The following is a 25608-nucleotide window of genomic DNA, read 5'->3' as shown; positions in this document are numbered from 1 at the left end:
GTTAAGGGGATAAGCTCAAAAATCTAAACTATATTACTTCGGAAGCTCATAAATAGCTCGACATTCTGCCGCAAAAATCAATTCGATATTTCTATTTTTAAGTAGTGGGAGGAGTATGCGTCGGTCCCCACAAAAATATTAAATTTCTGCCCAGTGTAACGAACCCGAAATTTTTAATCTACGGTATACGAAATCTCATAAACAGCCCGTAATTTAGCCATACCTATATTTTCATTTCTATAAGGTGGGGGGCCAGCTCAATAGGGGTGAATTATAAAGAAGTTTCTCCGAGTATAAACAATTATTATTAGATAGACGACACAGTTTTTCTCTAGAAAATTTTGAAAAATATTTAGTGATATATAGTTTTAACTTTAACAACAATATAATAAAGAATGATGATGATGATGATGATGATGAATATAAAGAATACATGAATATAATGGTGTAGAAATTTTAATAAATATTTTTGTGACTAGCATAAAATAAATTAAATACTGTCAATACAAAGATTGCTGCGTTTTTATTTATATGCATTAAATGCATAAAAGCATATTTTAGTGCATATTTCAACTGTTTTTGTGTATATTTTAGGGTTTTTTAAGTTCATATTTCTCGAGCTCTATTACTCATTAGTAATGAGTAACAGACTGAATAATATAAGATGCGTTGATGATACTGTAGTTTTTGCAGGAAATCTCGAAGGTCTGCAGATTCTTGCCTCCATACTAGCAAAAGTAAGGATAAGCTTTGGACTTGATTTTAGCATGAAAATGGCAAAATACGTGGTTATGGCGAAAAATAGAAAAACACAGGAATTGTTAGTTAATCAACAACATATTATATTACTCTGGGCTAATTAGCAAAATACAGGGAAAAGTTATTTCAGCAATTTTATTACTGGAATCGAATCTTATTATTGTATGTATTAATAATATAGGTATGCAAAGTCCGCAGATAGTGTGCTACTTTTTTTATAAACAAAATGGCGCCCGAAAATCGTGTTTTTTTCACTTTTTGTTCTATAACTCCAAAGATTTTAAATTTACACAAAAAACACTCAAATAAAAATTCACCACAATTAAATTATGCATAGAGAAGTGTTTTTCCCGATTCATTTTGACGGAAAATTTCCCCGGAAAAAGCGGGTTTTCCACCAAAATCTTTAATTTTCAACTAAAATTTTAGATAAGTAATTGTTAATCAATAATTAAATAGCTTGGTAATGTAAAAGCCCTTTTCGTATAGATTATAATTACAGAAGTTGATGGAAATTGAATGAACAGTTTAGCAACAATTGAATTGTTAATTAATAATTTACGGTCGCTATAATAACGGCAATAATTATGGTGCATAAGAATAACTATGATTTTTTCATAAAAATACACTAAACCTATCTAATATACTTTACAGAATTAAAATTGGAATATTAAAGCGGCCTCAGGAATATTTTAAAATTATAAACAATTTTTTGGCTTATAAACAAATAGAATATCTCTGGAAGTATTAAGCTAAGTTAAATTATGAAAACGTCATTCGAAAATCAGTGGTAGGACGCTTCTTCTAAAAGAAAAAACGTTTAATTATTACGATTGGTTCCTGAGACACGACCGGTCAAATTTGACCGGAATTTACGGCAAAGACATAAACAATAGGATCATAATTTTCAAACCATCACCTTTTTATTCTTGTCCTCTTTCTCCACACCAACATTTATATCCTTAAAATAGTTATAACATATATTATTATAATAAAAACTATCGATAATACGTGTGAAAATTGTCAAAAATAGCAAAATTCCAGTCAAAAATTAGGTTGGAGAAAATGTAACGCTCAAAGTTCAAAATCGGTATACGTTAAATAAATGCATTTTCTCGGCTTCCCATGGAGCAATTTCCTTCATTCTTTTTTTGTTCCCTAATAACTCGAGTAGAGCCATAGAACTAACGTATTATTAAATCAAACTTGCTTTTGTTTTGTTATAATAGATTAATTTATTTATAAGAACAGAAAACTACATATTTTTCCAGTTGTAGGCTTTTTTTAGGTAAACTTACTACAAGTGTACCTTTTAAAGTTAAAAACATAAATATTCTTATTTGAAAGCTGTATAATTATTTAAACAATTTTTATTTAAACAAATTAAAATTTTGTGTTATAATAAATAAATAAATGTATTATAACAAAACAAAAGCAAGTTTAATATTTAATAATGCGTTAGTTCGATGGCTCTACTCGAGTTGCTTGGAAACAAAAAAAGAATGAAGGAAATTTGCTATTTTTGGCAATTTTAACACGTATTATCGATAGTTTTTATTATAATAAAATATGTTATGAGTATTTTAAGGATATGAAAATTGGTGTGGAGAAAGAGGACAAAAATAAAAGGTGATAGTTTGAAAATTATGATCCTATTTTTTTATATCTTTGTCGTAAATTCCGGTCAACTTTGACCGGTTGTATCTCAGGAACTACTCATCATAATTAAACGTTTTTCTTTTAAAAGAAGCGTCCTGCCGCTGTTTTTCGAATACCGTTTTTACAATTTAGTTCAGTTTAATATTTACCGAGATATTCTATTTGTTTATAAGCCAAAAAATTCTTTATAATTTAAAATATTCCTGAGGCCGCTTAAATAGTCCAATTTCAATTCTGTAAAGTACATTAGATAGGTATAGTACATTTTTATGAAAAAATCATAGTTATTCTTATGCACCATAAGTATTGTCGTTATTATAGCGACCGTAAATTTTTAATTAACAATTCAATTGTTGCTAAACAATTCATTCAATTTCCATCGACTTCTGGAATTATAATCTATACAAAAAGAGCTTTTATATTACCCAGTTATTTAATTATTGATTAACAATTACTTATCTGAAATTTTAGTTGAAAATTAAAGATTTTGTTGGAAAAACCCGCTTTTTCCGGGGAAAGTTTTCGTCGAAGTGAATCGGGAAAAACACGTCTCTATGCAGAATTTAATTACGGTGAATTTTTATTTGAGTGCTTTTGGTGTAAAATTAAAATCTTTGGAGTTATAGAGCAAAAATTGAAAAAACACGATTTTCGGGCGCCATTTTGTTTATTAAAAAAGTAGCACACTATCTGTGGACTTTGCATACCTATATTATTAATAAATACCATCAAAAGATTCGATTCCAGCAATAAAATTGCTGGTAAATAACTTTCCCAAAAATGGCCTATTCTCCGATAATCAGCCCAGACTATATCGCAAATCACCAATTGAATGTAGAGAATGCCAATCAAACGAATATATTGGCTCTGTCGTGTGACGGTTTAACCATCCTCCAATCATCGGAAAAATAAAAGTAACCCAATTATTTTATGTACCTATGTACTCAAACTTTTATTTAAATTATCCATCAGAAATTTTGTTAATAAAAATATAATAGCTTGTTCAACAACAATATTTTTTATCTGCCTTTTTTGGCCTTTAAAAAAATCAATCAAACAAACATTATTTTTTATCTGCCTTTTTTGTGTTTTTAAAATATCATTAGAACGTCCTTTTAAGCAAAGGGTATTGTTTTATATTTTAATGTTTTGGACAGCTTCGTATAGTCCCGCAATCTGGAATTAATTCCACCTAATTGGGGCTATTCATAACACGCAAAACATTCGCTTCCAACTATTCTTAAAAGAATTCCTTTCTAATTGAAGCGTTTCCTTTATACATCATTAATGGCGACCGTACAGCAGAAACGTGAACTCTGTGAGTTACTGCCCGGAACGTAATTCTATTAGAAACTAGAAACAGTGGTAGAAATTTTGATAGGGAAAGGGGTGGAATATCGGATAACTTGGCACTTGATAAGAGAGGTACAATGATTCATTGTTTGCAATGTAGATAAAGGAATTTGTTTAACTAACTAAATTAACTAACCATAACACAAGTTTTATGACAAAAACTAATAACAAGGTGTGGTTTCAATCCCACGGAAGTTGACTTGTTCAGTTTTTCCAAAAAATATAGAGCGAAACTTGTTTGTGTGGTAAAATTATAGAGATTCCAAATTTTCTGTAATTGGCTGGCTTCGGTGTGGTTTCAATCCGATAGGAGTGATTTGTTCAATTTCTTAAAAAAATATAATGCGACAAATAATATTTTTATGGTAAAACTAAATATAGATCAAAAGTTTTGTATTATTGGCTGGGTTTGAAAAAATGGTTTCAGCCCTTTGGGATTGTTTTGTTGAGTATTTCCAAAAAAAATGGAGTGCGACAGTTATAGATTCTAAAGCTTCTTTGATTGTCTGGCTTTAGAGTTGTTCAATACTAAATATTATAGGGGTTAATTTGTTCAATTTTTCTAAAGAATATGGGCGACACATGTTTTTATGGTAAAAACTAAAAAGTAATTCCAAATTTCCTATGATTGGCTCTCTTCGGTGTTGTTTCAACGATATAGGCGTTGGTTTGTTCAATATTTCCAACAATATAGTGCGATACATGTTTCTATGGTAAAATTGTACTAGTGGGAGAGACCATTAAAACTTTGTTCACTACATTTTTAATAATTCATAACCTTAACATTAGATGGGAAATGGTAAACACTTTAATACACAGTTATATTTTTAACCTAAATTATAATATACTTATTGTGATATTATTAATTAGTATTATATCCGCTAATATTTTCAAAGTCCTATGTACTGCTTTAATAGTAACCAGGGAGGTAGTGTCAAATTTGACCGGAGCATTTTAGCATGGCCGCTTTCTTTTTATTTAGTTAAGTATTCCAAAGCTTATTAACAAATGATGTGTCATCTGGCCCAAAACCGGGGATTTTAGACAAGAAAAGGTAAAATATGAAACTTGATGGAAAGACGCTACAGCTTATGTCCAATATTTATCTACGTGACTTACAACTCTTAATAGCCTTGCTGACTTCTCTCCTAGCTTTCACTCAGGCAATCCGGGTTCAAATCCTGGCGTTGATTTTTTTTTTGTTTTTAAACTTGACATTTTATTTTGAAAAATAATTATTTTTATAATACCACGTTTGTATTATTTATACGAGACAATATAAAAAATTCTGTATGTCTTTTATAGAATTATGCATAGAACTATGCATTTGATCATAAATAATATGATTGACCTTAATAAGCAAAGTTGTTGTAAATGAACACCTGAAGCTTCCTGAGTTAGTACGACCAATCTAAGTGAAATAGGGGGTTGCCCTTCCCACCCCCTCCCGATATTTTTTTATTTTTTGGACAAACTGTTTTTTCTTAATGTAATATAATGTAGAACCAAAAGATACATACAACCCTAATTTTTCACTTTTCTATCACCAACCCCCATTTTTTAATAGGAATCTTAATATTTCCCTGTTCTCTATAATAGGTATATAAAAATGGATGTTTGTCTGTATGAGGAGCGAGTTAAATTAATACTAAATAGCTTTGTCATGTGTCATGAAATATATCCAGTGGTTACAGCCAATTCCTTCCAAACGCAATATATCCAATAGAAAATAGCTATCGAAAGTGTGCAAATCAATCAAAACACAATAAATCCAGTATTCCGCTGAATAACGCCCTTAATAAAAATAATTATTTTTCAAAATAAAATGTCAATTTTAAAAATAAAAAAAAATTCAACGCCAGGATTTGAACCCGGATTGCCTGAGTGAAAGCTAAGAGAGAAGTCAGCAAGGCTATTAAGAATTGTAAGTCACGTAGATAAATATTTGACATAAGTTGAAGCATTTTTCCATCAAGTTTCATATTTTACCTTTTCTTGTCTAAAATCCCCGGTTTTGGGCCAGCTGACACATCATTTGTTAATAAGCTTTGGAATACCTAACTAAATAAAAAGAAAGCAGCCATTATAAAATGCTCCGGTCAAATTTGGCACTACCTACCTCCCTGGCTATAGGTGTATGTTTGTTTGTTTGTATCGTGATATAGGTACACCTTACATTTTGACTAATACAGATTATAATTATTTTAGCTTAGCTTCTTAAGGGCCTGATGATGATGTATAATTTAAACATCGAAACCGGTCGCCCAACTTTTACTTTTACAATTTAAATAAATAAAATCAAATAAGATTGTGAGTAGTAGACTTATTAATGGTCATCTCACAGCAATAAAAGTCGTGATAGAAAAGTCTGTGGAATACAACAGACCTCTAGCACTGGTATTTGTTGATTTGTTGGTGGAATTAACATCAATACTAGCAGCACTGGAACAATATGGAGTAGATTACAGATACACGAGGCTGATAAAATACATAATATGCAACAGTGCCACCATAACTGTGAAATTTTGGGACAATATAGTTAAAATTAAAGTGATCATAGGAGTTCCACAGAGGGACACATAGGCTCAGAGACCCTAACATTAACCAAAAGATTAGCAGAAAATCTAAGAGTAGTCCAGAGGGATATCTTCTGCTTAAGGTGCCTATCCGTTCCAGATGTTGGCGATCAGCATGGCTATCCTAACTTTTCTTGCAGCTGTTCTGAATAGTCCGGTTGTCGATGTATTAAACCACTTCTGTGGTTTCTGCCCCTGTTCCAGTGTTTCCATATATCAAAGTTTATCCGACTAGACATCCTTAAGCTATTAACAAATTTTCAGCTTGCTATTAATCAACTTTTTTTTCATACGCGGGATCCAGACCTACTTTCTCAGGTTTTGAAGCCAAGATATTCTTCTTCTCCCAGTTCCTCTCTTTCCAAATACCTTGTCTTGAAGAATGAGTTGCAACAAGCGATATCTCTGTTCATTCCTTATAACATGGCCAAGATATTCTAGTTTGCGCTTTTTGATTGTGATAATAATCTTGCATTCCTTGCCTATTCTACGTAGAACCTCAACATTAGTCACACAATCCACCCACGAAATTCTCAAAATGCGCTATGTCAGTCTGAAGTCAATTTTAGCTGATTAATTATCCTATCTTTTGGCTAGTTGTGGGCAAATTTTCAGCCAAATCGATGATAATGTATTTTGGGAATGGAAGAAAATGCAAAAAAAACGGTATTTTAACGTTTTTTACACTATGAAATTTTATCAAAAACTTGTTTTGATTCAAAATAACTTGTTATAATGCCATATAATGACATTTTTGAGTCCTTTCTATTAAAATATTATGTTTTTCATCGATACTTTACGACAGAAAATGCAAATTTGTTTAAATAAACACCAAATCACTGTAAAACCGCATAAAATAACATTTTAAGAAAAAAAGAAGAAGAAGATTTTTTTGAGCTTAAATATCTTATTTTTACGTCCCGCAGAAGCTATATACAAATTTTCAGACAAATCGGAGATCCAAAATTTTTTGCCTGAGTGATTTGACATGGAATTTACCTATATACATATTTAATATTAATAAAAATTTTTTTCCATTTTTCTCTTTTTGTTTGTTTTTTGCTTTAGGGGCAAATGTTAAAAATGGGTCAACTTAAATGAAGGTGATTTTATAACTTTAACGATTGATAAAAGAAAAAACTTCATTCTCATCAGTAATAGCCAAAACTATTGCATGATGAGGTAAAACTTTTTTCCTAGAGTATTAGTAGATAATATGTAGTTACAGACTTATCAAAATATAAATCAATGGCTAATGTTTATAGATAAACACCATAGCTTTATGATACGCCACTGGCGCCGGATTTCAACTAAAGTTCCTTTCTCAAAGCTTCGATTGAATAAAATCTCTTACTTTTAACCTCTCTTGGAATGACGTAAACAAGAGAAACAGAGATGGAGGAATGGCACCATAAAGCCGCCAAAAGGCGCAATCATTGTAAATCCTAAAGAAAAATTACCGGCAGAGCAAAAAGCACAAGCTCACCGAACTAATGAGGCACGTGTGGGAGAATTAGATCAACTGGTGTTGAGAATCGGTTAGTCTTTCACTGAAAAATAGGAAAATTTAAAAGCTTGTGTAGAAAAACTTTGGCTCTGTGAAAATATTTCGTTTAGATCCAAGGAGTTTGTTCAGTGGCCGGAATATTGGTTGATTGTATAAAGAATTTCACAGTTTCACTCACAATTTAAATTGATAATATGTGTGTGGTTGGGAATAATGATTGCGCATTATTTATGTTGTCATTTTATTTCCTCGAATTTATAACTAATTTTAGTCACTGACTTTACAAACAAAGTTCCTATATTAATATAGTGTTTCTCTTAGCTAATCTTTTTACGAAATCTCCAGACATCTCGTTTGATCTGTCAGTAGCACAGTATCGAATAAATAAAATAATCTATTTCGACTCTAGACCCAATACTAGACAGTAGGTAGACACTTGTTTACGTGAGATTAAAATAATTATCTTGTCTCTTCTTCAGCAGAGAGTATTTTCTGGAATTTGGTACTGATTTTAGGCGGTTGTGGCAACCGGAGTAACATTGCCCCCTCCTTAAGAGATGGTTTCTCCTAGAACCTACCCACTTCCAGAACTGGATTCTGGTATCGGTAACTGGATCCTCTCCTACAGCTCCCAGTTGTATAAAAGTGACAATGGGCGGTCTTGGGTCCGCATTAGTAACCATTCGGTTACTTTAAAGATATATTTCACCATATCTCGGAAAACCCTGCAATCTAACTGATGGCACTCTAGCCTTGGCATGGCTAACTTGTGCATGTTAGACTCCAGCACGTGCTCTTTCATTTGAAGCAATTCCTCCCGTACATCTTGGTAGGTAGGTTGATCATGGCTTTTTAGTGCAAAATGGAGTTTCAAAGGTCCAGGAGCTGTTGGCAATGAAGTTTTAAAACTATACCAACATTCCTTCGAAATAAGGATGGCAATTCTTCTTCGTCTTTAATACTGGTCGGTATGGTATGGGCCAGTAAGTAGTCATTGGAAAATAGGAGTAGATCTTGCTTTTCTTCGGTTGAAACAACATGTCAAGCTCACCGAACTAATAAGGCACGTGTGGGAAAATTAGATCAACTGGTATTGAGAACCAGTTAGACTTTCACTGGAAAGTAGGAAAATTTAAAGCTTGTGTAGAAAAACTTTGACTATGAAAATTTTTCGTTTAGATCCAAGAAGTTTGTTCACTGGCCGGAATATTTGTTCATTGGTTGATTATATAAAGAATTTCACAGTTTCATGTACAATGTATTTTGTGAATATGTGTTTGTATGTGGTTGGAAACATGACTGTAGAATATTAAAATGCTATTATAGTCCTGTCGCCAGGAAGGGGGGGGGGTACAACGGCCTCGTTAATTCAGATGGACTTACCCAAGTTTTTTTTATGTATTTTGACCCGTAGATCACGAATGTTTTGGGTAACAGTTGATCCGGATGTCGATAAGATTGTTATAAATAAAGAACTTGAGGAATTACATAGCAGCGATTTTTCGCAAAACAAAACATTTTTTTTGTATTTTTTAGACGATCTTTAGCAAAAAATGGTCTTACAAGTTTTTTCGTAGGATGCATAGTTTTCGAGATAAACGCGGTTAAACTTTCAAAAAATCGAAAAAGTGCAATTTTTGAACCGGAATAACTTTTGATTAAAAAATAAAATAGCAATTCTGCTTACTGCATTTGAAAGTTAAAGTCAAATGACATCGGTTTTGATTATTTGCATTGCTAAAAATTAAGTTTTTATTTGTCAAACAAAGCTATAAACACATAGTGTTTCCCGTGCCAAATGCATGCGTTTTAATGTACGTAATATACGTAGAAATTCTGTATGCGCGCCTACTCGTTCGATTTCAAATTAGAAATGCATTGAAAACACCATTCAATCACTATGTGTTTATAGATTTGTTTAACAATGAAAAAAATTATTTTTTAGCAATGAAAATAATCAAAGCCGATAGAATTTGACTTGAACTTTCAAATTCAGTAAGCAGAATTGCTATTTTATTTTTCAATCAAAAGTTATTCGGATTCAAAAATTGCAATTTTTCGATTTTTTAAAAGTTCAACCTCGTTTATGTTGAAAACTATGCATCCTACGAAAAAACTTGTAAAAATATTTTTTGCTTAGAATGACTCAAAATATACAAAAAAATGTTTTGTTTTGCGAAAAATAGCTGTTATGTGATTCCTCAAGTTCTTTGTTTATAACAATCTTATCGACATCCGGATCGACTGTTACCCAAAAAATTCGTGTTCTACGGGTCAAAATACATAAAGAAAACTTGGGTAAGTCCATCTGAATTAAGGAGGCCGTTGTACCCCTACTGGCGACAGGACTATTATGTTTGGAAAAAAATCACAAATTATAAATAAAATAAAAAAAATACAATACCTAATTCTAGAGTGTCGATTGTTTTAAATACTTAAAAGAAGTTAAAAAAAGGAATCTAGTCTATTTAAAATATCACGGTTTACCCAAAGATAGAATCCAAAGCAAAAAAAGTATTCTTCTTCTTCTTTTTATGCAATCCACTAATGTATGTTCGCGATCACGTTAAACCATTTTTCTCTATCCCTTGCAGTATGTATTAGGTATCCTATATAGTTTAGTATAGTTAGACCCAAACCCAGACATCCAAAGTGAAAGTTATCCTCCAACACCAAATTGTTGAGGTGTTGGGAGAGGGGGAGAAATCTGCAAATTCGTAGTTTTTTAGGTTTTTCGTCAATATTTCTAAAACTAAGCGGTTCAGCATGAACAACCCTCTACACAAAATTGTTCTACATTAAATTTGAAATAAAAAGGCCCTATGCATAACCCTTCTAAAATGAACGGTCCCAAAGTTACGGATGTAGTATAATATAATTGGTCCAAAAAAAGGCCTAACCCAGACATCCAAAGTAAAAGTTTTCCTTCAACACCAAATTGTTCTGTATGGTCCACATATTGTTCAGTAAAAAGTTACACCATTTTGAGAGTCCGGTTTGGGGGGGAGATGGGGGAGAAATCGGTAAATTTGTAGTTTTTTTTAAGTTTTTCGTCAATATTTCTAAAACTATGCTTTAGCGTAAGAAATATTCTATAGAAGAATATTCTACATAAAATTTAAAACAAAAAGGTTCTATACATAATTGTTATAAAATCAACGGTTCCAGAGTTGCGGAAGGTGAAAAGTGGAGGTTTTCGATACTTTTTATATTTACCGATTTCTTTCCCCTCTCCCCCCAAACCCGACGCTCAAGATGGTGTGTCTTTTTTCTGAACATTATGTAGACCATATAGAAGAATTTGGTGTTGAAGATTAACTTTCACTTTGGATGTCTGGGTTTTTGGAATAGTTATATCATAAATATTGCCCAAAAAATGTGGAACCGCTCTGTAACTCTGGAACCGTTGATTTTAAAACAATTAGGTATGTATAGAACATATTTTGTTTTAAATTTCATGTAAAATATTTTTGTATAAACATTGTTTACGTTAAAGCATAGTTTTAGAATATTGACGAAAAACGTAAAAAAACTACTAATTTACCGACTTCTCCCCCATCTCCCCCCAAACCGGACGTTCAGAATGGTGTAACTATTTACTGAACAATATGTGGACCTTATAGAACATTTTGGTGTTGGAGGAAAACTTTTACTTTGGATGTTTTGGTTATACCTTTTTTTGGACCAGTTATACTATACTACCTCCGTAACTTTGGAACTATTCATTTTAGAAAGATTATGCATAGATAGGGCCTCTTAAATTTCAAATTTAATGTATAACAATTTTGTATAGAGGGTTGTTCATGCTAAACCGCATAGTTTTAGAAATATTGGCGAAAAACTTAAAAAACTACGAATTTACCGAATTCTTCCCCCTCTCCCCCCCAAACCCGACGCTCAAAATGGTGTGACTTTTTTCTGAACATTGTGTGGACCATATAGAACAATTTGGTGTTGAAGGATAACTTTCACTTTGGATGTCTGGGTTATGCCATCTTTTGGATCAACTATACTATACTAATATGTTTATATTCCTGTCCATTGTTTGACATTACGGGACCATGATATTTTCTTCCTGCCCACTCCCCTTCTTCCTTCGATCTTTCCTTCAATTAAGGTTTGCAGAAACTGGTATATTTCGTTTCTAATTAGGTGCCCCAGGTATGCCATTTCGTATAGAGATCAAAAAATATACGAGTGATAACAAATAGAACAGAAGCAATAGGTCTTACGCAAAAGCCGCAGAAAAATTAATACTAATTAAAATAAACTATGAGAACAGAAGGTTCAATAAAGACAGAATAATGATAATGTTTGATTAAGACCGATGAACCATGAAATAAGAAATATAGCCGAAGCGAAAAAAATATAGTAAAATTAATTATAGCACATTTTGTGTTTTCACTTGATTAAAGTACAAGACTGAGTTAGGTTGAATATATAAAAAGAAGAGAAGACGACTAACTTATTAGGAAGTTAACGAATTGGAAACTAGTATGTAGTAAAGAGACCAAGAGCAAGATCAAAAATAATATATAGGAAGACTAGAGAATTTATCAAGTATGGAAATGCAAAAACTGGAAAGAAAAGGTTTAGGACCGGAGAGAGTGGAAAGAGATAGCACAAAAAGCAAAAACTATAAAAGTCTTTGATAAATCGCCTGGATGATTTATTAATTTGGTTATTAACCTTAAATTGATTAAAAGAGCTCATGGAATATTGATCTATTATACCTATATTGTATAAGTGTCATCGTTCCATACTTAAATATATAAAATAAATAAAATACTTATGGCGATGGTTGAGACCCTGGCCAGAGAACAAAAGAGCTAACGTAATAGTGTGAAATTCGAATGGATCATCTACCACTTAGACTAGAATATGATGGTGTATCGGATCTACGTATGGATGAGTAGGATGGCAAAAGATGGGAGCTTGTGGCTCATTATTACTCCTCCATAGATCCCTACTGGAAAAGCAAGTCCACTTAAAAATCGAAATATAGGGACGTATTGGAAGCTATTTTGTTCTAGCATTTTAATATTTTTAGGCTATTTATTTAACACAGTTTCACCTGAAATATCGTTTGCTTTGACGTTTTGATTTACATTTTTTCGAAATAGGAACTAAATAAATTATTTTTTTTTGTTACTTGTAATAGAAAAAACTCGACCACCCTGAAATTTTAAATATCTACTAGTAGTTTAATTTTATGTGCCCTTTTCGTAGACAATATAGGCATATATTATATACTTACTTTAAAATTATATTTTTATAATAATATTTTTGAGGTGCATCCCTGGTTCGACTTTTTTGGAGGATAGTTTAGTAGATTACATGAAATTGATTTGAGAATACCATCATAAAAATCGCAGCTTTTGATTTGTTTTTAAAAAGGCGATCACACCCAATCATGACATTCTAACGAGAGAATTTGACTGTCTTGATAAACTACATTGTGAGTCATAAACAACGCTTATTAATGTGGGAATTATTTAATACGCTAATTTCGCACAATAATCAGCGGAAAAGATCATCAAATATAAAATGTTTGAGATACAAAAAATGATTAAATTGAAAATGTACATAAATCAGAAGATACCTATTGTTCACTGTACTACTGGACCCCGATTTTTGACGCTTCGCTTCGTTATCAGTCATTCGCTATCTGTACACACTACTGATAGAGATAGCGAATGATCGATAACAAAGTGAAGTGTCAAAAATCGGGTGCTGACGCTTTGAAGCTTTGTAGAAATAAATCTAAAAAGCGGTACTACCCGGCTCCCAAATTCTGTAAGAAAATTTCTGGAAGATATATTTTAACATACCCCGTTAACTAGGTCTCGGCAACATGAAAATATTGCTGAAAAACCTTTATCTGTTTGATACCATAGGTATCTGGAGTAAGTACCTTAGTAAGGAAACTGTATAACTTATTTTAATTTTTGTCTTAAATTAAAAGAAAACTTTTGTTTTGTGTCAATGTTAAGAAAAGTAATAAGAAGTTACTTTTTAATTAAAACATGTCAGTTTAAATAAAAATAGAAAAAGTTTATTTTAAATTTGTGTTTTTTCTCAATAACATTACTAACAAAACAATTTCTTTGATGTTATCTAAGTGTAAGTATTTTGTTAAAAACCATAAAAACGGTCCTGCTACTTTTTTTCACACATTATGAAGCTATCATTAAGCTCTTAAAATAGCTACAGCCACAAATTTCCTTTTTCTTGACAGGATTACAATGATTACGTCTTCTGGCGTCTCTACAAGATATTTCCCTTCGTTTTTCCTTTGTTTACATCATTAGAAAAGGTAAAACAAAAACGGTTGGGTATCTATATAGTATTAAGCTATAATCCCTTATATTGTGGAGTTACGATCCAATATGGAATAAGGATTTGTTCCTTATTATATTTAATATTTAATAAAATACAGAAAAAGCGTATGTTGAGTTAACAGATGCTCATAATTTTTTTACTATGTTTTCATCACTTAATCAACAAAATATAATTTTCGGAATCTGTATAAGAAGCACTGAGGGTTTAAAAGTTTTCGATGAGATATTTTTAAATATCTTCATAAAATTTTATAGATTTTACTTATTAAGTGTTAGCTTGACAATGTATTTCAATGGTGCATTTAAACAGACTTTGACTTATGTAAATACTTTGTATATTGACATCAATAAACTGAATTGAATTGAATTGAATCATCCTCTTTTTCATATTTATATTATTTGTAATATTTATATTATCTCGTATGGGAACAAAGCTCCTTAACAATAAACAGAGCAATTATAGAGCCAATATTGACATATTGATCAGAATTCTGTAAGGTGACACACAAAATAAAGAAAAGAGTAGACGCAGTAACGGTCTTAACAAGACTCTTTGTAACTTACCTTTAAGTATCAATATACGTATAAGAAGAGTTATACGTTTTTATTGTTCTCGTCTAGAGAGTATAAAGCTGGAGTCTTACAGAAGATGCCAAAAAACGATTAAAGGCATTTGAATTGTGGTGCTACTGATGTATGTTATAAGACCTTATATATGCACACAACAAAAACTATCGTAAATGTTTTTAACAGGCTAAGACATGACAGAATTTATTAACACCATAAAGAACAAAAAATTGACTTACTTTGGCCAGATTATGCTAGTAAATACCGATATCTACAGTTGATTCTAGAAGATAAGGATGGGGGCAAAAGAGGCCCTGGATGAAGACTTTTATCCTAGTTGGTCAGCCTTAGAAAATATAGTGGTTTAACGTGATTTCAATTTGCTGTGGAATAGAATAAGTTGGGTCAATGTGGTCGCCAATATCACTAGAAGATAGGCACCTTTAGAAGAAGAATATGGATCTGAAACAATGGGAATTGTGCCTTAATTGTAAAGGTAATTTATAGGTCGATGGCATAACCAAGTGATCGGGAACGGAAAAAAGGCAGTAGTTTATAATTCTAATATATGAATATGATGCTCAGGCTGGAATATGCTAATGTTTGATCTGTTTTTGAGGTAGCAATACACAACAAGGTCTAAGGGCTTGTGGCTTAGTGATACTCCTTCATAAATCCCTACCGGAAGAGCGTTGATGCCTAAATACCGTTGTATAGTAATTATAATTTGTGATATATCTTATAGTGATATATTTATATAACGTGGAATTAAAATTGATTCAAGGCTAATTTTAATTGAACAACTATATATAGTATATCACAAAGATAAATATGTTAATGCAGCTACAACAGACAACCATTCGTTTTGTCCTTTATTAACCATTTAATGTTCTACTTTTAGTACTTGTTTAATGACTTAGAATAACCTGGTTTATCTTGGCATAAATCCTCGTTCCAACATCAATTAATTTCCTATGACTTTCCAATATAAAACACTCATTACACTTCGCCTAACAAACAGTGAAGTTCTCTAGTTTGCTTTCAGTCTTCCTTAATAGGTAATAGGAACTCTGTGCTTAACAATAACTTTTATTGGTTTCGAGATGACTATTAAAACTTCATGGAGTTGGAGGATTATCCATTATGTGTTTCTGAATTCGATTGGATGGTCTTCCGAACAGAAATTCTAGTAATAATTTTAATATAATAGGTGCTTTTAATGGTTTATCTATGTATGATATATGCACTTGGAGTTGGAAACTGTTGTAGTATAAATAGTTCTAGGGCCCCATTCGACCGAATGGATGATTTAAGACGGCTTTGTGTTTGGATTTGGACGTAAATCACGGTTTTGTTTGGTTGATATTTTATTTTATATGAAATTCATAAAAACATACCAACGAATAGAGAATTTGCTTGATAAATAAACTACTGGAAAAATAAATATAGCAATCGGATTTTTTGTTAACTTTATGACTCTTTTATGGTTTTTGAAGCTGGTATTTTAAACGAATTTTTAAAAATGTAGTTCAATTGGTGACTAATCGTGGTAAGTGAAGGGGGAGCTGGGAGTCGACAAATGCACGAGTTCAAAAACTAACAAAGACAACTTAAAACTATGTACTATCATTTTCTATATCTCGGGATCTACTGAATATATTTTGATCGTTCTTTTTAATTCGTATATAATTTTTCCCTAAATTACAAATGTACAATTTGTCTAGACATTTAGTAATTAATAAATAGTCTAATTTGTTTAACCCTGCTGTCCCGTTCGTTTCAACTACACAAATGTACTGTTCGGGTCAATATGACCCACTATGGTTTACGCTCCTTAATTTTAATAAAATAAGCTAATGGTGCTAAACAAAATTTTATTAACAAAAAAATTATGATTAAATAAACAAAAATTATGTTGTTAATGTAAATTAAACTTTATTGACAAAAATGAAACGATGTTTTTTTCTTTCATTAACCAGAAAAGCTTGCTAATAATAATATTTACAAAATTTAGTTTAGTTTACAACTGGGACAGTAATAAAAAGAATGGTTTTTACAAATATGTTTGTGACATATACAACATAAAATATTAGTCTTGTTATCACTTTTAGAGCAAAATTTACACCGTGCTCGTTTAGCAGGCGTAGTGGGATTGTCTATAGACGGTTCACTAGAATTTCCATCTTGTCTACTCGTTTCTGCCCTTGTCCTTTTTACCAATTCTTGTGAGTCTCTAGTTCTTGGTAAATTTTTCCTAGAAAGGATAAGTGGTTTCACCAGTGTTTTTCCCAATTCCTCAAGAAAAATTCGCCGTTTTGTCAGTTTATTTGTATTCCATTGAGGATTTATTGATGTCCATAAAATGAACGCATTGTAGGCAGAAATGTCCAGCATATTATAAAACACAATCATAGGCCAGCGATTTGTCTTCCTCTTACATGTGTATGTACCAACAAGCTGATCTAGAGTATCCACAGCTCCTTTAGTCGAATTATAATCTAAAATAATTTGGGGCTTTTTGTCATTTCTGTCACTAATAGCCTTTCCACGATGCAAAGTACTCATAAGAACAACATTTTTGTTCTTTTTAGGAATATAGTTGACAACAGTGGTATCTTGCGTGAAGTAAAACGACGAACTATGAACTTCTTTATTCACGATTTGTGTTGGAAGCTCTGGTTTATTTTTTCTTATGGTACCCAGCATTGTAATTTTTCTTTTTAGAAGAAACTGTCCTAAATTGTAAGATGTAAAAAAGTTATCACAAGTAATATTTTGGCCCTTCAAATCACTGCTCAAGTCGCACACCACACGCATTCCCTGATTTCGTTCTGGCGCAGCACCTGCTTCCTTTCCTGTGTATATCTGCAATTTTATAGCATAAGAAGTGTTACTGTCACATAAAACCCAAATTTTGATGCCATATTTCGCTGGCTTGCTTGGAATGTACTGTTTGAAGGGACAGCGGCCTCTAAAAGCAACTAATTGCTCGCCGATGGTAACATTTTCATCAGGATTAAAAAATTTTGGTAGATTTTCTACCCATTTTTCCCAAATTTCACGTATTGCAGCTAGTTTAGCACAACGTATCCTATCCTGTCTAGTAGCCTTATTATCAAAACGTATTACCTGTGAAATTTTTGTAAATACTTCTAGGGACATTGTTGCTCGAAATATACTACGACCCGTTTCTTCATTCCACAAACTTTTCGTTGATTCACCATGGGACTTAAAAACTCCAGCTAACAACAAAAGACCAAGGTATGCTTGAAAAACAATTTTATCCAAGTCTTTCCAGTCGGTTCCAAAAACGCGTTGTCCTTCCAAGTTGGTCATACTAATAATTTGGTTTGCAACTATGTCAGAAAAGAGCACGTCAAATGAATTTTGAATATCGAAAATTCGTGCACATGCGTACCTTGTAACTCCTGGAGTATTATTTATAACATTGGATGCAGAAAACCGACCGCCTTGATTAGGCGGATCGAGCGACCACTGTATATTACCATCTTTGGAAGGAACTGCTACAGAAGGTTCTACAGGATGTTGTACGTATAATGGAATAACAGAATCATCACTACTATCTTCCTCACTCTCACTACTTGTGTGGTTTTCTGTTTCTGATATAGATTCATCACTCTCTGATGCGTTCGCGAGCTCGCGAAGCTCATTCTCGGTTAGCGCTCTTCGATGCGACATTATCAGCATAAACAAATAGACTGAAATGAAAAATAATGAAATACATAACAACTGAATGGGCTTGGCCTGTGGCTTTGCATATCACTCCTACCACTTGTCTATCACGCCCACATTCTTCTACGTGACGTGCCCTTCAACCTGATATGGTCCAGCTGTATTACAAATTTTTTACAAGTTCTAGCTTGCAGAAACCTGTGTAGACGTGCCTGACTAACAAACAATGTTAGAAAATAAAAAATACTACCAACGAAACATACATGCACGGGTAATTCTTAACGGTTTCAATACGCGGGTCATATTGACCCGAACATACCATGGGTAACAATTTAATTTTTATCAAAAAAATCAGGAAGTTGATTTTTTATCTCATATGCAATTGAAAGACTTCATATTAGGTAATAAAGTCACGGAACAACAAAGCGTTACGCCGCGTAATAACTTGAAAAATAATAAATAAATTTTTTTTTGGGTCAAATAGACCCGAACGGGACAGCAGGGTTAAACAATTAAAAAAAAATTTTCCCAAAAATCCATGATTTTAATCATAATATTGTTATTAATCATAGAAATAGTTAAGGTATACTTTAATAAATAAATTATCTTCAATAAATAATTATCTAATAAAAATCATTTATTTATTAAAGTGTACTTTAACTTTTTCTATTATCATTAATGATACTAGGATTAAGAAAATAGATTTTTGTAAAAAAATATTTTTTCAAGAATTGTTTAAACAAATTAGACTGTTTATTAATTAATAAATTTATAAACAAATTGCGTATTTGTAATGTACGTAGAAATTACATACAAATTAAAGAAAGAAAGATCAAAATCCATTGAGTTGTTCCGGAGATACAGAAAATTATATTCGTTTGAAATTGCTTCTTCGGTCGGTGGATTTGTAGGTTCCCCCTAGTAGTCGTTTGAACTACATTTTCTAAAAATATTAGAGGGGGCTGTGAAGGTACAATGTTTGTGCAAATTTTTTAAGAAAAAATACAAATACCATTTTTTAAAATAGCATTAATGAGATTCCTTAATTATTATAAACAAATTAGCTGCGAATTAAAAAAAAAAATGGCTAACTTTGTCCCGAATGAACCCAGGCTAAATTTGTTTTATTTGAAAATTTTTGTTAAAATACTATCTTTTCGAATATAATATAAAAGGTAAGTAAGTAAGTAAGTAAGTAAGGTATGCTCTATTGTCAAAAAATTTTAACAATTTGTGGACAAAGCTTATACAAAATAAAAAATACAATAAAAAACAAAAAATAGTAAAAAACTACAAACAAAACAAAAACAGAAACAGACACCAAGTAAATGGCGTGAGTTATACTACTTAATATAATTTTACAGTTATTAAGTACACATTAAAAAATTAAAAATTTTGCAAACAATAAGTATACAACGTCAGAGCAACAAGAAGGCAAACGAGGAAAGGGCAAAGGGAAAGTAAATCAAAAGTTCTATGCCGCTGCAAATATGTACACAAGTACTCGAAAGTAATAATCCTACAAGTCAATTTGCTGAATTCAAATCGTTTATAAAAAAGTCATTCACTGTATAAAAAGCTTTCTCCAGCAAATAAGCTTTCAAGGCCTTGCGAAAAGTGGGAAATGCTGCAATAGATTTGATGTTAGATGGCAGGTGATTGTACATTTTTCTCGAATTGTATAGTATAGAGCACTTAACCAGCTCAGACCGTGGGGTTGGCAGATAAAGATTATGATCCATGTTTCTAAGGGGATAGTTATGAGTGGGTCTCTCTGGACCTTCTGATGCATGTTTGCGGATTAAACAAACGGATTCAAAAACAAACAAAGAAGGAAGAGTTAATATTTTAAATTTTTTAAAGAATTCTTGGCAATGAACTCTGCTATTGAGTCTCAGGGAGTAACGAAGAGCTCTCTTTTGTAGTTTAAAAATACGCTCAAATTGAGTCGCACAACACGTACCCCAGAATGAAAAGGCGTACCGAAGATGAGACTCAAAAAGGGCATAATAAACGGTCCTAGATGTTGACCAATTCATTTCCGTAGCAACTGATCTTAGCGCAAAACAAGCAGAACTTAATTTTTTGTGTAAGGCATCAATGTGCAAGTTCCATTTTAGAGACTTATCCACAATAAGCCCTAAGAACTTCCCCGATTCAACTACCTCTAGACTGTTGTTATTAAGTACTAAAGGTTGCATCATACTGTTGTAAGGTAGGACTTTGGTTTTAGAAACGTTAAATAACAGGAGATTCGAATCGCACCACGATTTAATGGTGACTAGGTTTGTAGCTATGGTATTGCGAAGATCCATAATATCCAAAAATATTGTTTCTACGGACAACATTTTTAAAGTTATTCTAAATGTTTATAAACTATAAAATTTCACATATTTGGCATTAGGATTTTTGACTGTATTAATTATTTTTTTATCTTTTTTTAATATATTTTGATACTATCACTCTTCTACTTTCATTGTGCTTGCTCAGAATTGCCCTATCTTCATTTTTCTCTGTCTTATCTTATTGCAAAATAAAGGTCCCTGGGATAAACAAATAGAATAACTCTTAAACTAATTAATGGATCGGTCTCAAATTTTGAAGGTTTGTTAAGCACACACCCAACTTTGGGTGAAACACTAAAGTCCAAAAGTACTTTTTTTGAAAGTTATTAACAAATAACGGTTTTCACTTATTTTGCAGTTTGCGTAGCAACAAATTAACTTTTTAACTTTCAAAAATCGGCATTTTGAAGGTTTTTCAATGCTCTAAGAAACTGAATTTTGGAATTTTATATCAACTATTTAGCTTTTGAATACAGTGCAAAAATCGAAAAAATCTTAATTTTTGCAATAAATTGTTAATAATTAAAAACGTAGGCGAACTGTGGGCAGGAAGTAGGTAGGTTTTCTTCCTATAGGTCTACAATAACTAAGAAAGTAGTTAGCTACCTGGATCTTTGAGTGTCCCGAGAAAATCCTTATTACTCTGGACTATTATGCCCAGCCTTGTTTAATGATGATGATGATGGTAATGTTTGGCATGGAAACTAGTCCATTTGCCGCAGATTTTTGCGTATTAATATAATCTTATTATAAGTTATTAATTATGGTATATTTACGAACTGAAACTTGACTGTTACAAATCTAAATTATATATCCGGAAGCGTATAGATGATTGCATACGAGTTCAAATATTGATTTCTGATTGAGTGACAGGAGATGGGTTATGTTTGCTGGAAGTTGCACCTTACTTTTTACAAGGTTTTCAGAAAATATATCTGAAAGCGTTTTATTCTTAAAACATCCAAAAAGGATGTGATTAATATCACACTGGGAAATATTATCGCATGAGCCCTTTCCTGATTCGACAATGTTGAATCTAGCCAGGTGATCTGGAACAGCACCGTGACTAGTTTTTAGTCTAACGATAGTTGCAGCTGATCGTTTAGTTATGTTATATTGAAATATATGTGGTAATTCTGTTAAGTATGGTAACACAGGATGAATCTTATAATAATGATTATTTGAAGTATTCGCCAATACTTTCCATCTGTCTTTCCAGTTATAGTTTATTTTTTCATTATGAAATTTGGTTAGATCTGTGACAGTGAAAATATATTCTTGTATACCAGAATGCGTGGAATTCTTAGCAAGCTCGTCTACTATTTCATTACCTTTGATCCCGCTGTGACTTTTTGCCCAAATAAATGTTACATTTTTGTTTCTAATTTTATGTTTAATTTCACATATCAGCTCACAGGTCTTACGATTTAATTCAATATTATTAAGTCCGCTAAGAACTGACTTAGAGTCCGAAATAATCACTCCATCTTATATACCCTCGTGCTCCAGCCAATCCAGAGCTTTCCCAATAGCTACTGCTTCTGCGGTGTAAATAGAGCAATGCGAATGAAGTTTTATTTTAAATTACTTGTTTTTGGAAACAATGTACACTGCAGACCCTACCTTTCCATCGTTAAGTTTAGAGCCGTCTGTGTAGATTATGGTTTCCTGATTGCCTTGATGAAGCCTTGTTCAAAGCAAGGTACATGTATATTCGGGCAGAGAGCCAAGCGGTCTGAGGCGCTTGATCGACAAATCTAGAGGACATGCGATCGAGGTTTGATCCCCCGCCGGTGAATAGATAAATAAAATTCTGAAATAAGCTGATCTCTGATTGGCCTATGTGGGAGCGGTATCACAAGGGATAGGGGCTTGCAGATCGGTGATACTCCTCCATAGATCCATACCAAAAGGGCGTTGATGCCTAAAATTGTGTCCCGTTGGTTGTTAACCTCTCACTTAAGCACTATGTGCAATTTGGAGCAATCATTAAGTACATCCACGTGGTATTCCATAAATCTTAATCTATCTATCTATTAGCCTTGCGACATCCAATATTGGACATAGGCTTCCCCTTCGCTCCTCCACCTTTCTCTATATTCTGAGCCATGTGCATCCATTTTGAGCCTGCTTGGTGTTTTAGGTCATCTACCCATCTCATCTGTGGTCTCCCTCTCTTTCATTTATATGTCCATGGTCTCCACTCTGTAATAATTTTATTCCATCTTTCGTCTTTTTGTCTAATCGTATGACCGGCGAATTTCCATTTTAGTTTAGCTGTTTGACGAGTAACATCTTTAACTTTTGTGATATGTATTTTTTACCCAGGAATTCCTTTTTCTATCTGACAGTCTTACGTTGATCTTTTGTCTTTCCATTGCTCTTTGCGTTTTCGCAATTCTGTCCATATTCGCTTTTGTGGACGTCCATGTTTGACATCCATATGTAAGGACCGGAAGAGTACATTGGTCGTAGATTTTCGTTTTTGGATATTGAGGGTATTTTTTATTCTTCAATATGAAGCTGAGCTTACCAAATGAGGCCCACGCTAACTTCGTTCGTCTCTTTATTTCTGTTGTTTGGTTGTCTCTATTCAATTTTATTATTTGTCCCAAGTATATGTATTCATTCACTTCCTCTATTTGGTTTTGTTTAACTACGATTCTTAACTCATTTTCTTGATTTGTTATCACTTGTGTTTTGCTGTAATTCATATTTAATCCAACTTTACTGGCTTCGTGGTCTAGTTGTTGTATCATTATTTGTAGTTGTTCCTTGTCTGTAGCGATAATGACGATATCGTCAGCGTATCTTAGGTGATTTAAGTATTGGCCGTTAATGATGATTCCATATTCCTCCCATTGTAATATCTTGAAAATGTCTTCTAGAGCTTGGTTGAAGAGCTTCGGCGAAATCGTATCTCCCTGTCTAACGCCCCTTTTGATAGGTATTGGGTGTGTATTCTGTTCAAGTTGGATCGTAGTTGTGGCCTTACTGTATATATTAGAGATTAGTTCTGTATACCTGTAATCTACTCTGCTATTGTGTAGTGATTGTTTCACTGCCCAGTGTTCAATGGAGTCGAATGCCTTTTCAAAATCTATAAATGCCATATATATGGGTATTTGGTATTCATTTATTTTCTCAATAAGTAACTTCATTGTTAGTAGGTGATCACATGTACTGTAGCCTTTTCTTAATCCTGCCTGTTCTTTGGTCTGATAATTGTCGAATTTAGGAGTTAGTCTGTTGGTTAATATTTTAGTTAACAATTTATACATAACATTAAGCAAGGCAATCGGTCTATAATTTTTCAGATCTTTTTTGTCTCCTTTTTTAAATAATAATAGGGCGATTGCTTCATTCCAATTACTGGGTATGTTTCGTGTACTTAGTATTTTGTTCAATAATATATATAAGACTTCCCTTGTAATTTTTCCGCCATTTTTAATCATCTCCACTGTAATGCCGTCTTTACCTGGTGATTTATTATTTTCCATTTCTCTCAGGGCTTTCTTTAAATCTTAATACATCGACTTAATGTCGATGTATCCGTAATGTAACTTAGAGGTTTTTACACCTAATGAAGTGGCTAGTTTCAACTACTTGCACACTGGACGTCCACACTGATGATGGTCAGTTTTGACCGAAAACGTTTTCTGCATTGTAATTTTTCACTAACTTTTGGATAAATTTATTAATAAACTCATATACCTACATACAACAGAAGTGTTAACCTCATTCTACGTTGTCTCATTAAAGGTGTACAGCCAACTACAGGGTTTACCTTTTTTGAAATTTTAATATAATTTATATTCTGATTTCGACATTTTTTGGTTTTGTCATTAAGTTTCCATTAATTAACAATAATACTATCAAAATAATTCACAAATATTGTCCATCACTATTTTTCCCAAAACTCTTGGATTGATTAATTGCGTGCAAAACACACTATTCCTCACTACATGTTTTTTTCAATTTATTATGTTTATACAAGTTCTGATTTTGGCATATTTATCATTTGTATTTAGATTTATATTATTAGAAAGACATATCGCACACCTAGTTCAATAGTGCCACAAGTGCAAAACACAATATTCTCGAGAAATGAGCAAAACGTTCTGTAGCAAACGCGTTATGCCCTGTAAATAATTTATTTTGAGAATGACTGGCTTCGAAATTACCATTTAGGTAGCATATTATACAGTTATTCGCTGGATCTTATTACAATTTATTAAAAATAAAACGTTATTATGATTTTGATAGTTATGGCGATATTGCATTGTGAAGAAAGTCATTTATAAAACGATACCTAGGAGATACGGCGGCAATATAATGAAAAAAGCAATTGATTTTTGCAGTTGTGGCTGTATTGAATTACATAGGTTGTATTTTGGCAGTGTATATTATCGCCACATCTCTCTTGACTTTTGTAGTTGTGGCCATATTGAACGTATTGAATTACATCGGTTGTATTGTGGCAGTGTATATTATCACCACATCTCCCAGTTATGGCCATATTGCATTTTCAAAACCTCCAAAAACCCTACAGTGAAATACCGAAGTAACTTACTTTATATTTATCCAAAATAATATTTAAGTTCAGGCTGTATTGAATTAGATGGGCCATTATATAGGCAATATTTTACAGCCTTAACCCAAAATTCGAATTTTTTGCAGTTGTGGCACAATTGAACTAGGTGTGCGATATGTACATAATTGTTTGATTGGGCAACACTACTTGTTACGCCTAGTATAGTTTTCTACTATTTTTACACCCATATCTTCATTGTTACCCCTACAGAGTG

Source organism: Diabrotica virgifera, chromosome 3 (assembly GCF_917563875.1).
Source record: "Diabrotica virgifera virgifera chromosome 3, PGI_DIABVI_V3a".
NCBI classification, from domain to species: Eukaryota; Metazoa; Arthropoda; class Insecta; order Coleoptera; family Chrysomelidae; genus Diabrotica; species Diabrotica virgifera.
This window is presented reverse-complemented; position numbering follows the sequence as displayed.